Source organism: Mus caroli, chromosome 3 (assembly GCF_900094665.2).
Source record: "Mus caroli chromosome 3, CAROLI_EIJ_v1.1, whole genome shotgun sequence".
In the NCBI taxonomy this organism is placed as follows: domain Eukaryota; kingdom Metazoa; phylum Chordata; class Mammalia; order Rodentia; family Muridae; genus Mus; species Mus caroli.
The window spans coordinates 56,834,217-56,847,898 of NC_034572.1; positions in this window are offsets into that span (position 1 = coordinate 56,834,217).

Genomic DNA, 13,682 nt, shown 5'->3' on the forward strand with positions numbered 1-13,682 from the left:
TTGCCTACAAGCCCAGTTAGTGTTATTCATATGTGCATGGATGTAGGAACATCCACTGGTGCATGTGTCTTAGTCAGGGTTTCTATTCCTGCACAAACATAATGACCAAGAAGGACATTCAGGAGGAAAGTTATTCAACTTATACTTCCACATTGCTCTTCATCACCAAAGTCAGGACTGGAACTCAAGCAGTTCAGGAAGCAGGAGCTGATGCAAAGGCCATGGAAGGATGTTTCTTACTGGCTTCCTTCCCCTGACTTGCTCAGCTTGCTCTCTTATAGAACCCAGGACAACCAGCCCAGGGATGGCACCAGCCACAAGGGGTCCTCCGCACTTGATCACTAATTGAGAAAATGCCTTACAGCTGGATCTCATGGAGGCATTTCTACATGGGAGGCTCCTTTCTCTGTGATAACTCCAGCCTCTGTCAAGTTGACAAACAAAACCAGCCAGTACAATTGACCCCTTATCAACTTGATACACAAAAACATTACTATTAAGCCTCAACCCTTACTTTCTTATTCATCCCCAAGATCTAAATAACTTTAAAAGTCCCACAGTCTTTACAAATTCTTACATATTAAAATTACAATCCCTTTAAAATATCCAATCTCTTTCAAAATTCAAAGTCTTTTTACAATTCACTGTAGGCTCCACTAAAATACTTTCTTACTTCAAGAGGAAAAAATGTCAGGTCACAGTCACAATCAAAAGCAAAATCAAACTCTGTCCAGTGTCTGGGATCCACTCATAATCTTCGGGCTCCTCTAAGGGCTTGGGCCACTTCTCCAACTCTGCCCTTTGTCGCATACTTCTTGCCTTCTAGGCTCCAGCTGCCTGTACTCTGATGCTGCTGCTGTTCTTGGTAGTCATCTCATGGTACTGGCATCTCCAAAACACTGCTGTCTTCCCCTACAACTAGGTTTCACCAATAGCTTCTCAGGTAATGTGTCCATACAACATGCAAGAGATTCACTCTACAACCCCATCTATGCTAGAATTTTAGCTGGCTTGATCCAAGTCAGCAAGTAACCATGGTTGCTTTAAGTTAGTGAATGTAGTGACCATGTTATATCCAATTCTATCCCACTCTTTCCCAGCCTCTGACTTACATTCTTCCTGCCTCCTCATCTCCAGTGATGGGCCCTGAACTTCCAGGCAAGGGTTTTTGATATACCTGTCCCATTTAAGGCTGAATACTCAGTCTTTGAGTCTCAGCACTTTTGTCTACTTTTGCATTTCTTTATTGCCTGCTTCCCATTGCAAAAAGAAGTTTTTGAGCAAGGCAGAGAGCAGATCATGTATATGAGTATAAACAGAAATATTTTATTGGACAACATCACCATTTAGCAAAATAACAATAACAGGCTCTATCACAGGGCCTATGACCACCCCAGCTATGGGCTTTTGACTGAAACTATGTAGTACGAGGCACAGAATTCTCTGCCCTGGTGCAGACCCAGCTTCAAATCCTTTGCTTTATATTTAACTTGGGACACAAGTAGACGCTAGGAAGCAAGAAAGGAACCTTCCATGCTTGGGGCTGGGGGTATTTCAAGGAGAGATGACAGTAGATTATAGGTAAAATGAAATTAAGGGTGTGAAGTACTATTGACAGAAAGGCAATGTAAGGAAGGGTATGGGAGTATGCAGGAAATCAGGGTGAGCAGAGAGCTAACCCAGAGGAAAGCGGTATGAAAAGCCACATGGAAGCCTGCTATCTCACAACCCAATTAAGAAGAATTTGGTGGGATGGGAGCACAAACATGAAATCAAAGGAGAAGACATGAAGCACTAAGCAGGAATGAGGGCAGAAGAAGAGAGGAGAGAGTTTAACTAAAACTAAGCATCTATGGAAAAGCTTTATGGAAATCCAATAGTGTGTAAGCTCATCTTACAACACAGCTTAAAACCAACTTTAAGTTTAAATGCGATCACCCTGCATGGGTGAGCGGTGTCTCTCTTTCATGAAATGGAATGTTAATAAAATCAAAGTACAAGGCATGGGAAACCTCCCTCATAGTTATTAGTCATGCAGGCCACAGAGTATTCAAAACAACATGGGCTATGGCCATTGCCTTTGGTTGCCCCACTATAACTATGTGTTAAAACACTGTTGTAAAAGATACCTCACACTTTAGCTAAGAGATGTAGATAAACCATTCTCAAAAAGACAAAGAAATTTAGGCCCTGCTGGTAGATTTCATAGGGCCAGACAGAGCTATGAAGCCTGCTGTGGGAGAGAAGCCATCAGTGAACTTACCCAGCACTGGACACATTATGTTGCAATACCAGCTGGCTTCTACCTGCACAGAGGTGGCATGAGTGTTATTGATTAACTAATGACTTTCTGATTAGTTTTTTTTCCTAATGATGATAGACTTATTTTATTTATTTACTTATTTTTTTTAAATATTTTTTATTACGTATTTTCCTCAATTACATTTCCAATGCTATCCCAAAAGTCCCCCATACCCTCCCCCCCCCCCTCCCCCACCCACCCCCATTCCGACTTTTTGGCCCTGGCGTTCCCCTGTACTGGGGCATATAAAGTTTGCATGTCCAATGGGCCTCTCTTTCCAGTGATGGCCAACTAGGCCATCTTTTGATACATATGCAGCTAGAGTCAAGAGCTCCGGGGTACTGGTTAGTTCATAATGTTGTTGCACCTACAGGGTTGCAGACCTCTTTAGCTCCTTGGATACTTTCTCTAGCTCCACCATTGGGGGCCCTGTGATCCATCCAATAGCTGACTGTGAGCATCCACTTATGTGTTTGCTAGGCCCCGGCCTAGTCTCACAAGAGACAGCTATATCAGGGTCCTTTCAGCAAACATTTGCTAGTGTATGCAATTTAATAAAAGTTTATAAATAGAAATAAGAGATATCATGTCTAGATGAATAGGTTTTAAGATATATAGACAAATATCCAACTTAAAATTCTTTCTAACACCCTCATTTTTTTTTTTTTTTTTTTGGTCTTTAGCAAACTTCATAACTTATTTCAACTATTTGTTTTCTTGACAGTAGATTTAACATTCTCAGTAATTTTTCTTTAGTTTTTCTTTTAAAAATACCATTTTAGGTTATTTACCTTAACTTCAGTACACTCCCACCCAAATATTCAGAACCCTTTTAAGATGGACTCATCAATATTTTTAGAGCAAAAATAAACACAACTAATAATTCCACAGAAACAGTGTAAATAACCCATCACAAGAAGAGTGGTCATATTACTTGAAAGTATCTGGTGATTAGGCAGGTCCTGTCTGGGTTCCCAGATTTCCTGTATTTAAAATAACACTATATTCCTTCACAGATCTAATAATTATGGAATTGAACAAACTTTTTGAAAAATCAGGATCTGACTTCTAGGCCATTTTTGGATGGAAAGACATATGAGTTTAGAGGAAATTATTTCATTAAATTCACTTACTGTTCCAATCTAATACTCCTAATAGAGGGTGAAAGACAGGGTTAAAGATCCAGGCCCTGTGCTGAAGCGATGGCTCCAAAGTAAAGAGCAGAGACTACTCTTCCAAAGATCCTGAGTTCAATTCCCAGTAATCACATGGTGGCTCACAACCATCTGTAATGGGATTTGATGCCCTCTGCTGGTGTGTGTGAAGACAGTGACAGTGTACTCACATACCTCAAATAAGTAAATCTGAAGAAGGAGAAGGAGGAAGGGGAGGAGGAAGAAGAGGAGGAGGATGAGGAGGAGGCAGCAGCATTGACCTAGGCATGTTCTAGGACATATTGTTAGCAAGATTCTGAAGAAAATTCAAATACTCCAGTGAGTTGATGCTAAAAAGAGATTCCCACTTTTAAAACAGAGAGTCTCTAAGACAGGAGCAGTGTGCCAACGTTACAGAGGGACACTTGCCTCATCTCTTCCATGGAAAATGATTTAGGGATGCTTCTTGAGAGAAATGACACTTTTTCTGCTCCTAAGAGGCCAACCTGTGTGCTCATTTATTTGGTTTTGTCCATAGCTGATGCTTCAATATTTCTTTACAAACTTTTAAGTGTCAGTTGAGAGTAATTACTTCACTTGTCAGTTTACAACTGTCATGATTATGTTTGAACAAATAGATAAATGCAGCCATGGTACTTGGGGTGTGTTTGTGGGTTTCCCTGGCTCCACAGCAGCCTTTCTCAGGACTACAGTCTCTATAGCATCCCTCTAACTCTCTTCTGTTACCATATACCTCTTGCTTTTTAACAACATACTGTAAAGAAATTGAAGGCAATCTGTGTTTCCTTTCTGGGCAGTTGGGAAATGGGCCAGGTTCTCTGTTAGTTGGACAAGAGTATGAAAAATAAAACTTGACAGAGTTATTTGCGATGAATTGTCAATTGAAACTGAGCTAACAGCACTGGAACTCTCAGTAAGCATATCGTTTTAAAGGAAGAAACGATAATGTAAAAGTGAGCCATGAAATTTGGAGGATCAGTCATTCAAAGCAATTTTTAAAAATGGAAATGTGGGAACATTATCTTCCAGAGAATGAGTTTTCTGAAAAAGACATAATTTAAACATGAATTTCTTTTTGATAAGTGGTTAAGTTATCTCACTCAGCTTTGGAATTGTACAATAAGGCTGTATATGTCATTTGACAAAATGTCTAAACCCAATAGGACCTCACAAGATCACTTCCTGGAAAGGATATTGATCTCCTTTTGCTCCACAGTACGATAAATGTCCTCGCTGTGTTATAACTGTGTAGTATAACTTTTGGTTATAATTATTGTAAAATATGTTTCAAAAACAGAAGAAAATTGTGAGATATAAAATGAAGTGAAGAATAGAAGGATAAATGGAGGGAAAGAGAAAATGAACCCTAGATTCACAGTCACTCTAGTATTGTTTTTAAAAATCTCATTTTTAAATCCTGGAATGGTACATAAGTATATTCTTATTTGCTTCTGGAAAGGTACGTATGTTTTTGTCATGAAAACCTCAGACTTTAAATTAAATTGGTCCATATTTAAATCCTAGTTCTGTCGTGGAATACTATGGTATTCAGTGGATTCCCAAAGTTCTCTATGTCATCTAAATTTACTGATAGTATGAAAGTATAAACCTTTATGAATATTTAATGAACAAAATGTAAAAATTTTTGTGAACACGTTCCACCACTTGGTAAATATTTATAAATGTCATGATTGATATTTAGTACATATAAATGTTTAGTATATATAAAGGAAATCAATAACCTTGCCAGTAAATGAATTTAGGACAGAAGTTCTGAAAAAAAAAAGCAATTCCTATTTCCCACTTAAAGAAACTATAAGGTAAACAGAGGACCAAACTGTGTTCTATCAAACAAGCCTAGCATTGGTTTGGGGAATCAGCTTTTTTACCACCTCATCAGGACATCCTTCCATGCACACTGCTGTTGCTGTAGGACCAAGTGCTAGTGAGTTACAATTGATGTATCCAAGTAGTATGGAATTATTTTATTAAATATCAGAAAGTTATCTTCTCAGGACCCTGGACATCTGAAGTCAAAGACCAAGGTAGTAGCATCAGAATTGAATGACAGTCCCTGTCTTGTGTGGAGCTATCTTCTCACTGTATCTTCTCATTGCTTTCCTCCTGTGAGTGCAGCAGAGGGATGGAGGGAGTGTACACATAGGTTATCACTTCACACTATCTCCACTCTACACCTAAAAACCCAACCCTTGTGTCAGTTAAACCACAAACATTAATTTTTTACACATCTGGAGGCTTGATAATTCTGCTTCTGGTTAGCTGACTGTCAGTTGTTGCTTCATATTAGCACAGCTGAAATAGAGACCCAACTAGCTCTGTTTGTAAGGAACCTAGGCCCTTCTTCAGGTTTCCAGTCTAATGAAAGCAGTCCTCCATATTTATGAGTTCTGTGGATCAAAAGCACAGAGCAAACACATTTTCCCAAATGCTCCCGTTGAAAGTCTATTTGCTTAGCTGTGGCATTGATCACACCTAATTGTTGCGTCCAACTCAACCAGCAAGGAAAATGCAACCACCGGTTCTTCTTAAAGCAGTTTACTCAGGCAGCTTCTCTCTTCAAATCCCCCACCTCTCGGGGTACAAGCGTTTTTTATCCCCTCAAGCCACAACCACGCCTCAACCAATCACCACAGGTCACATCACTTCACCAGGCAGGTTTGCTCAGCCAATCAGGAATTAAGGGCAAGCCATCCACCAAATATGGGCTTGTTTACTGCCTGGCACAGATTTCTGTCCGGCTGGCCAGGGAGTCTGAAATGGCTTCCCACACCTAATGGTGTCACAGATCACCTTAGATGGTTTAAAGTATGTAGGAGGGTTGCATAAACTATATGTTAGTACTATGGTGTTTTCTATAAGGAACTTGGGTTGCATGTACAGTTTTGGTACCCATCAGGTTTTCTGGATTCAATTGCCCAAATATATGAAGAAGCAATCTCCCAGTGATCAAACATCATCACCTTGAGATGAGGGTCTTAACATGTATATTGTGAGGAGACAAAGTTTTATGCTGTGATGCCTCCTACTGAGCTATTGTACCTTTCCATTACACTCCGGGCTTTTTCAATCTCTTGTTCTGCTTATTCAGCGCTTTATAACTCTCATTCTTCTTTCCAAAGAGTCTTTCCAGTGAGTGTGAAGTGCGTGCAATGTATGAGCTGTTAGTTCATTCCTCATACTAATTACATACACTGTATTTGTAAAGTACTCTTATATTGACTCATTGTAGTTTGGTTCATTACCTGCTATGTGGTTGTCCTTTAGAACTTTCTAGTAGGTTTCACTGTAAGCAGAACTAACTAATAGAAATTTGGTGGATTTCTAGTAAGTAAATCTAGTAAACAAGTCACAAAGTAGTTAAATTGTTTGGAAACTGAAAATACAGTGATGTTATGACCCAAACTTTTAGATATTTGTAAAGTATATTTAGAATTTATTATCACACCTGCTATGCATATCAGTGTGTGTGGGGGGGGGTGTATTACCCAAGAATACTTTTCTTCATTCTATACCACACAGAATTTCTACAAGTAAAATTCTACAACTACTCATTGCACAGTACTGGTGACAGCTCCTCATGGGTACAAGTTAGATTATTTTACCTGAATCTGCAGTGCACTAACACACAGTCATTATAATCTGCTTAAAATTTTTAAGCTTTATTTCACAGACACACTTGGGTTCATAAAAGCTTATTTTCAGAGAACAAAGGAATGTGAATATCTGATGCAGTGTGAACACTACGTTTATACTTAACCTTGAAATGTAGAATATAACACAGTGATCCAAATGTCGTCACATGAGTTTGTAAGAGTTCAGAAAAGATATACATTAGTGTGGTCTTTTAGATTTACATGTACCATACAAAAGTTAAAATTGGGGTTGGGACCAGGTGTGGTGGTGCATGCCTTTAATCCCAGCACTTGGGAGGCAGAAGCAGGTGAATTACTGAGTTTGAGGACAGCCTGGTCTACAGAGTGAGTTCCAGGACAGCCAGGGCTATACAGAGAAACCCTGACTCAAAAAACAAACACCAAAACAAAACAAAACAAAACAAAAAAACAAAAACAAAAAATTAAAAAACCAAAAACAAAATCACTGGGGTTGGGTGTCAGAGGTTGGTTTGGTTGATAAAGTACCTTCCATGAAAGCATACATGGAAACTCAAGTTTGGGTGTCTAGAACCCCATGAAAATCCAGGCATAGCAACTCATGATGGGAACACTAGTATTTGAAGGCAGAGTGATGACAGGAGGATCCCTACTGCTCAATGGTCAGCAAGCCCAACTGAATCCCTGAGTTTCATATTTAACAGACCGTTTCTCAAAAACACTGCAACACATACACACACACACACACACACACACACACACACACACACACACACGTGAGAGTGGGAGTGCTTCTAGAAAAGTTTATACATCATATCTAAGTCATGAACTAGATCTTTTGTAATAATCTCTAGAGAAAATATGCTTTGAACTCTTGTAGTAGCAATATATTTTAGGAGTCAAGATACACAGTTGGCAAGATGACTCAGTGGATTAAAAGCTTCTAAATGTGCAAGCCCAAGAACCTGAATTTGTAATCCTAGCAATGTAAATACCATGTACATCAGTTTGTATCTATAGCACTAGTTCTTCGAGGAAGATCCTAGCTGGGGGATTCTGGCAGCTAGCCTAGACTAAGCAATGAGCCTGAGATTCTGGGAGAGACTGTGTTTCAAAAGAGATAAAAGTAAAATTTAAGATGCTGGAGAGATTGGTCAGCAATTATGAGTACTTGCTGCTCTTTCAAAGCTCTGGAGTTTAGTTGCCAGAACCCACATTAGGCAGCGTACAACTCCAGCTCCAAAGGATCAAATAGCCACTTCCTGTCACTGTGAACTCACATGTCCATACCTACACACTGCCACATGCATATACATGTAATTAAAAATAAATTTTAACACCAGGTATTGACCTCTTACACCCATGGACATGTATGTGTGTACACACAAAAATTTATACAGTGCACACACACACAAATGGTGACATAGCAAGGGATGTCTCTTTAATAAACTCAGAGCTCAGTCCATGGCATCTTAAGATTGGTGTAAATAGTTGGATAAGAATGAAATTAGACTTTTCTGTGTTTGTTCATTAGAGATTGTGACCTTCAAAGCTCTCTTCTCTATCTATTTACTAAATATACTTTTCTATCTGACATGGTTTTCTTATAAATTCCTGATATCAACTCTCTGAAAATAACTGACATCACTTAACCTCAGTCGTCAGATAAATCGTTGACATTAAGCCAGTCACAGTATATTTCCATGTTAAGTTCAGAAGTTACTTCTGTTCTCCTATCACTGGGAATTCCAATTAATTGCCCTAATGAAGGAGCATTTCTAAGGAGTGGGGAACTGTGTCTGCAAGGATATCTCTTCTCTTCTTTCATCTGAAAAGATCTGAATCACAGGAGAGACCCTGTGAGGTTTAAAATAGAATTTAAATCTGAGAGGCATGTGAAGATAAAGACTCTACTGAGGCATGGGACAGTTCAAAGCAGAAGGATCATCAGAAGCGCAGAAGAAAAGGGAGCACACTTGGTACCTTAAAGGGGAAAGAAAGCATCCACTTGCAGAAATGAGCTCTTTAACCCCAGACAGCTGTGAGCCATTTGTCAACTGTTTTAAGGTACAGCACTAAAGCCCTCAATGTCACCCTCACAGGGTGGGCTTCCGTGAAGTTGAATGCACAAAGGAAAGTTTCTGTCTCAATGACATTCTGGTTCTTATGGTCCTCAGGAAATCTGAACAGCAAAAAGGCAACTCTTAGAAACTCAACAGAAAGACTAAATAGCATGCAAACGGCATTCAAAAAGACTAGGGTGAGATGGGGAAAAAAACAGAAGAAAGCCATGCTCACATGGCATAATTCTGAACTTAGGTCCACAGTTTAACTTGTTCCCTTAGGAAGTTAACTTTTCTGACTTCAGATTGTCATATGTAATGAAAGTGACACATACAGTATTCAAAGAAGCCATGTAACAGGTCTTAATGCATTCTATTTCTCCATAGAGATGGATAAACCATACAATAAATAGATTGATGAACTTAAAATGATTTTTGTTATATTCTTGCTCTTACAGTCACTGTGTGATTTGCACTGAAGGAAATATAACACAGAGGCTTTCTGGGTTCACACATTGTACCCATGTACAGTACTTTGTACTTCCAACCAATCAAACAAGACCCAGGACTGACAGAGCAGAGCAGTCAGGGGTGACCGTGACATCCCTGAGCTACAATCCTTTGCACTATCTACTTTGCTTGGTCTGCAGACACATCTTCTGCTCAGCCTAAAGTTCTGATTCCCACTCTACAGTCACCCACAATGACAAAGACGATTGCCCACTTTCCCTCATCTAGTTTTCTTCTCTCTGTGCCCATGCAGAATTCTTTGCATGATCTCACACCTTATTGGTAACAGAGTGGTGTCCCCACTGAATTCCAACCCACAGGTGAAGGTTCAAGAGGAGAATATAGATTCAGGTAATGTCTGTGTCACTCAAATGCCAAAGTCTACCTGCTCCATTCTGCTAGTGTCAATTCTTCTTCTGTCCCATGGCCCATGCTAATCCTTCAGCCCACACATTCCTTCAGTGCTACCAAGAACAGCCACCTCAGAACTAAAGTTCTAAAACAGATACTAAAGTATTTACTTCATCTTTCATGTAGGTCCAAGTGTAAGTTTGACTGGATCTCGTGGAATTGGAGAGATATAAAAAGCTTCATGGACTCTGCAAAAGAAATGAATGAAGGCAACAGTGGGATTATATTTGAGGTATTTAGTAAAGACAATGGAAAAGCTTATTTTGGATAAATAAGTGAGCTGGCAAGTATTATGCCAACTTAACACAAGCTAGAGTTAGCTGAAAGGAGGAAACCTTCTTTGAGAAAATACCTCCCTAAGATCCAGCTGACCCCAGGGTCATGAGAGCAGACAAACTAGGTCCACCTCTCTCAAGCTGTAGCACTCTGGAAAGCAGGTGCCCTGGCAATACAGTAAAGCTGACTCTAGTGGTGAGGGTGCAGGTAAGCCTGCTAGAAGATATAAAGGCAGGAGAGCTGTCCCTGCCTCTTGCTGGTTGTAGCATTGAGTGAGGTAGCCAGGCAGTGCTGGAGAGTTCACCCTGAAAATGTGGGCTCAAAAGAGTGGCAAGTTGATCAACTCAGCTCCCACCCAGGCCCAGGTTTCGAGTTGGCCCATCCCAACATCTACCTCGTCTATGAATTGCTAGGCCCATGAAAGGGCCAGCCCTGCAAATTCAAACCTGCAGAATCTCCAAGACAGCAACAGGATGTCCTAGAGGATTTCCCATGAGGATTCTATATTGGTAGTGTAGCAGAAGCCAGAGGACTTGAATCAGGCCAATGACTCATTTGCAAGTAAAGATATGTGGGAAAGAGTGTATACAGTGGACACACGGGCACTCTACAGCTTCCACAAGATGCTTTTTTATGTTTTGAGCCTTATTTTGTTTTCATTTTGTTTGTTCTCTTCTGTGGGGTAGGTGGCAAGGGTGGAGGGCAGCTACAGCGGGAAGGGGAAATGAGTAAGATTGGGAACATAATGTGAAACGCACAAAATATCCAGCTGTAAGGCATTTTCTTAACTAGTGATTGATAGGGAGGAGTCAGCCCATTGTGGCTGGTGGTTTTCCTGCGCTGGTAGCCCTTGGTTGTATAAGAAGTTTGAGTAAGCTGTAGGAAGCAAACCAGTAAGCAACACTCCTCTATGGCCTCTACATCAGCTCCTACCTCCGGGTTCCTGCCCTGACTTCTTTCTATGATGAACAACAATATATCTCCCCAACTTGCTTTTAGTCATGCTGTTTCATTGCAGCAATACAAACCCTGACTAAGACAATAGCATAGAATTTTGTAACGGTGCTTAGCTCTCCCTTTGTGTCAACTTGTAGTCTTCATTTGGAATTTTTCCATGTGATGTAAGCCCTGAAGGTGAGGGTTCATCCTTTTGAGTGTAGAGATAGAAAAATAAAGTATTTTCTTTTCATAAGTCTGGGTTACATGTCTAATAAAAAGTCCAGTAGTGAATAATGAGTTTGTGAAGAAGTTCCAAAGATACATATCTAATGGGAGTTAGTGACATAGTACAAAAGCATAATTGTTGCTAATTTATGAATTCAATAAATTTTGGCCAGAAGATATTGTTTCAACATATTCTCAACTTTCCCCATACTAACATAATTCTCCTGATCTTTCTTTGAAAATGTCAAACTCTTTGCTGCACAGAATTTTGCAGAAACTAGATATTCTCATTAATCTAAAATTCAGTAGGCATTTTGTCATTGATATTACATATGGACACACATACATGTGACAAATTAAAGATAAGCTCTTCTGAAGTGAACTTTCTGTGATTGTAATGGCCTCAAACATCCATAGTTGGCATTCATGGCTCCATTATCATTGTCCTATTGATAGGGGACTATATCTGTAGATAGAAAGGTCACATTGCCAGAATGCCAAACCTATCTTTTCAAAACCCTCTGCTTATTCCCTTGTCAACTGCTGAGATATTATTCAGCAGTCTCAGAAACACTCTAAAGGAACTTTCCCAACTCCTTCCAGCTCTTCACCTTCACGCTCCTGAGCAGAATCTACTCTTTCTTTCCTCCCACTCTACCCTGCTCAGAAGCAGAAATTCATCTCCCTTACCTTGAAAAGGCTGGCCCTCTATATTCACCTCCCTGCTGTGGACCAGCTTTCCTTTTACCCTCTTGTATCATTCAGACTAGGACCACATGCCTCTGCATCTCTGGAGAAATGAAAACCTAGGGAATTCCTTTAACTGTCTTCAGATCCTCCTCATCCCTATCTTCCTCTCATCTGAGATATCATGAGATGAGAATGGGGTACCACATTCCATCTCATCCTTTCTCTCCTCTTTCAGTTCCCTCTTTTTTTGTATTTCCTTCATTCTGTATGACATCATTACCTTCCCAGATCCCAGACAGCTTATACAGGTTTCCTTACTGCCAATACAAAAGGGCCAGTACAAAGGGACTATCACAAAATACATGACTTTGATGACTTGGCCATTCAAACACAAAGAACTTCCTGTTCTTTCTTTTGTTGTTTTGGGCTTGTAAGTTGTTTAAATCAACACTGCATTGTTTTTCACACAGTTCTTCAGGTCATGGGATGCTCTTATTCAATAGGTTTCATAACCTGTGACAAGAGACACCCAAAGGCCTCTTTACTCAGATGTCTGGTGTATGAATGAGAAAATGGGAGAGAGAGGGAAAGAGACATGCTGGGGACAGATGTACTATCTTTCTTCCTCCTCATCCTCTGTCACGGTTTCTTCCTCTTCTCCCTTTATTACTTCCCCATCACTGAGCTTCTCCATATGGCTAGCTTGGGTTTCCTCATACTTCTTGCCACTTCAGGATAGTGAAGCTTCTTATATGGTGAGGTGTGACCTCAGGGTTGTTTTGATTTGCATTTCCCTAATGATTAAGGATGTTGAACATTTTTTCAGGTGCTTCTCAGCCATTCTGTATTTCTCAGCTGAGAATTCTTTGTTTAGCTCTGTAACTCATTTTTAAATGGGGTTATTTGATTTTCTAGAGTCCAGCTTCTTGAGATCTTTGTATATATTGGATATAGTTTCCTATCAGATTTATGATTGGTAAGGATCCTTTCCCAATCTGTTGGTGGCCTTTTTGTCTTATTGACAGTGTCTTTTGCCTTACGGAAGCTTTGCAATTTTATCAGGTCCCATTTGTAGATTCTCGATGTTACAGCACCAGCCATTGCTGTTCTGTTCAGGAATTGTTCCCTTGTGTCCATATCTTCGAGGCTTTCCCCCACTTTCTCCTCTATAAGTTTTTTTGTCTCTGGTTTTATGTACAGTTCCTTGATCCACTTAGACTTGAGCTTGGTACAAGAAGATAAGAATGGATCAATGTACATTCTTCTACATCATAACTGCCAGTTCAGCCAGCACCATTTGTTGAAAATGCTGTCTTTTATCCACTTCATGGTTTTAGCTCCTTTGTCAAAGATCAAGTGACCATAGCTGTGTGGGTTTAATTTCTGGGTATTCAACTCTATTCTATTGATCTGTTTGTCACTGTACAAGTACCATGCAGGGTTCTTTTTTTTTTTTTTT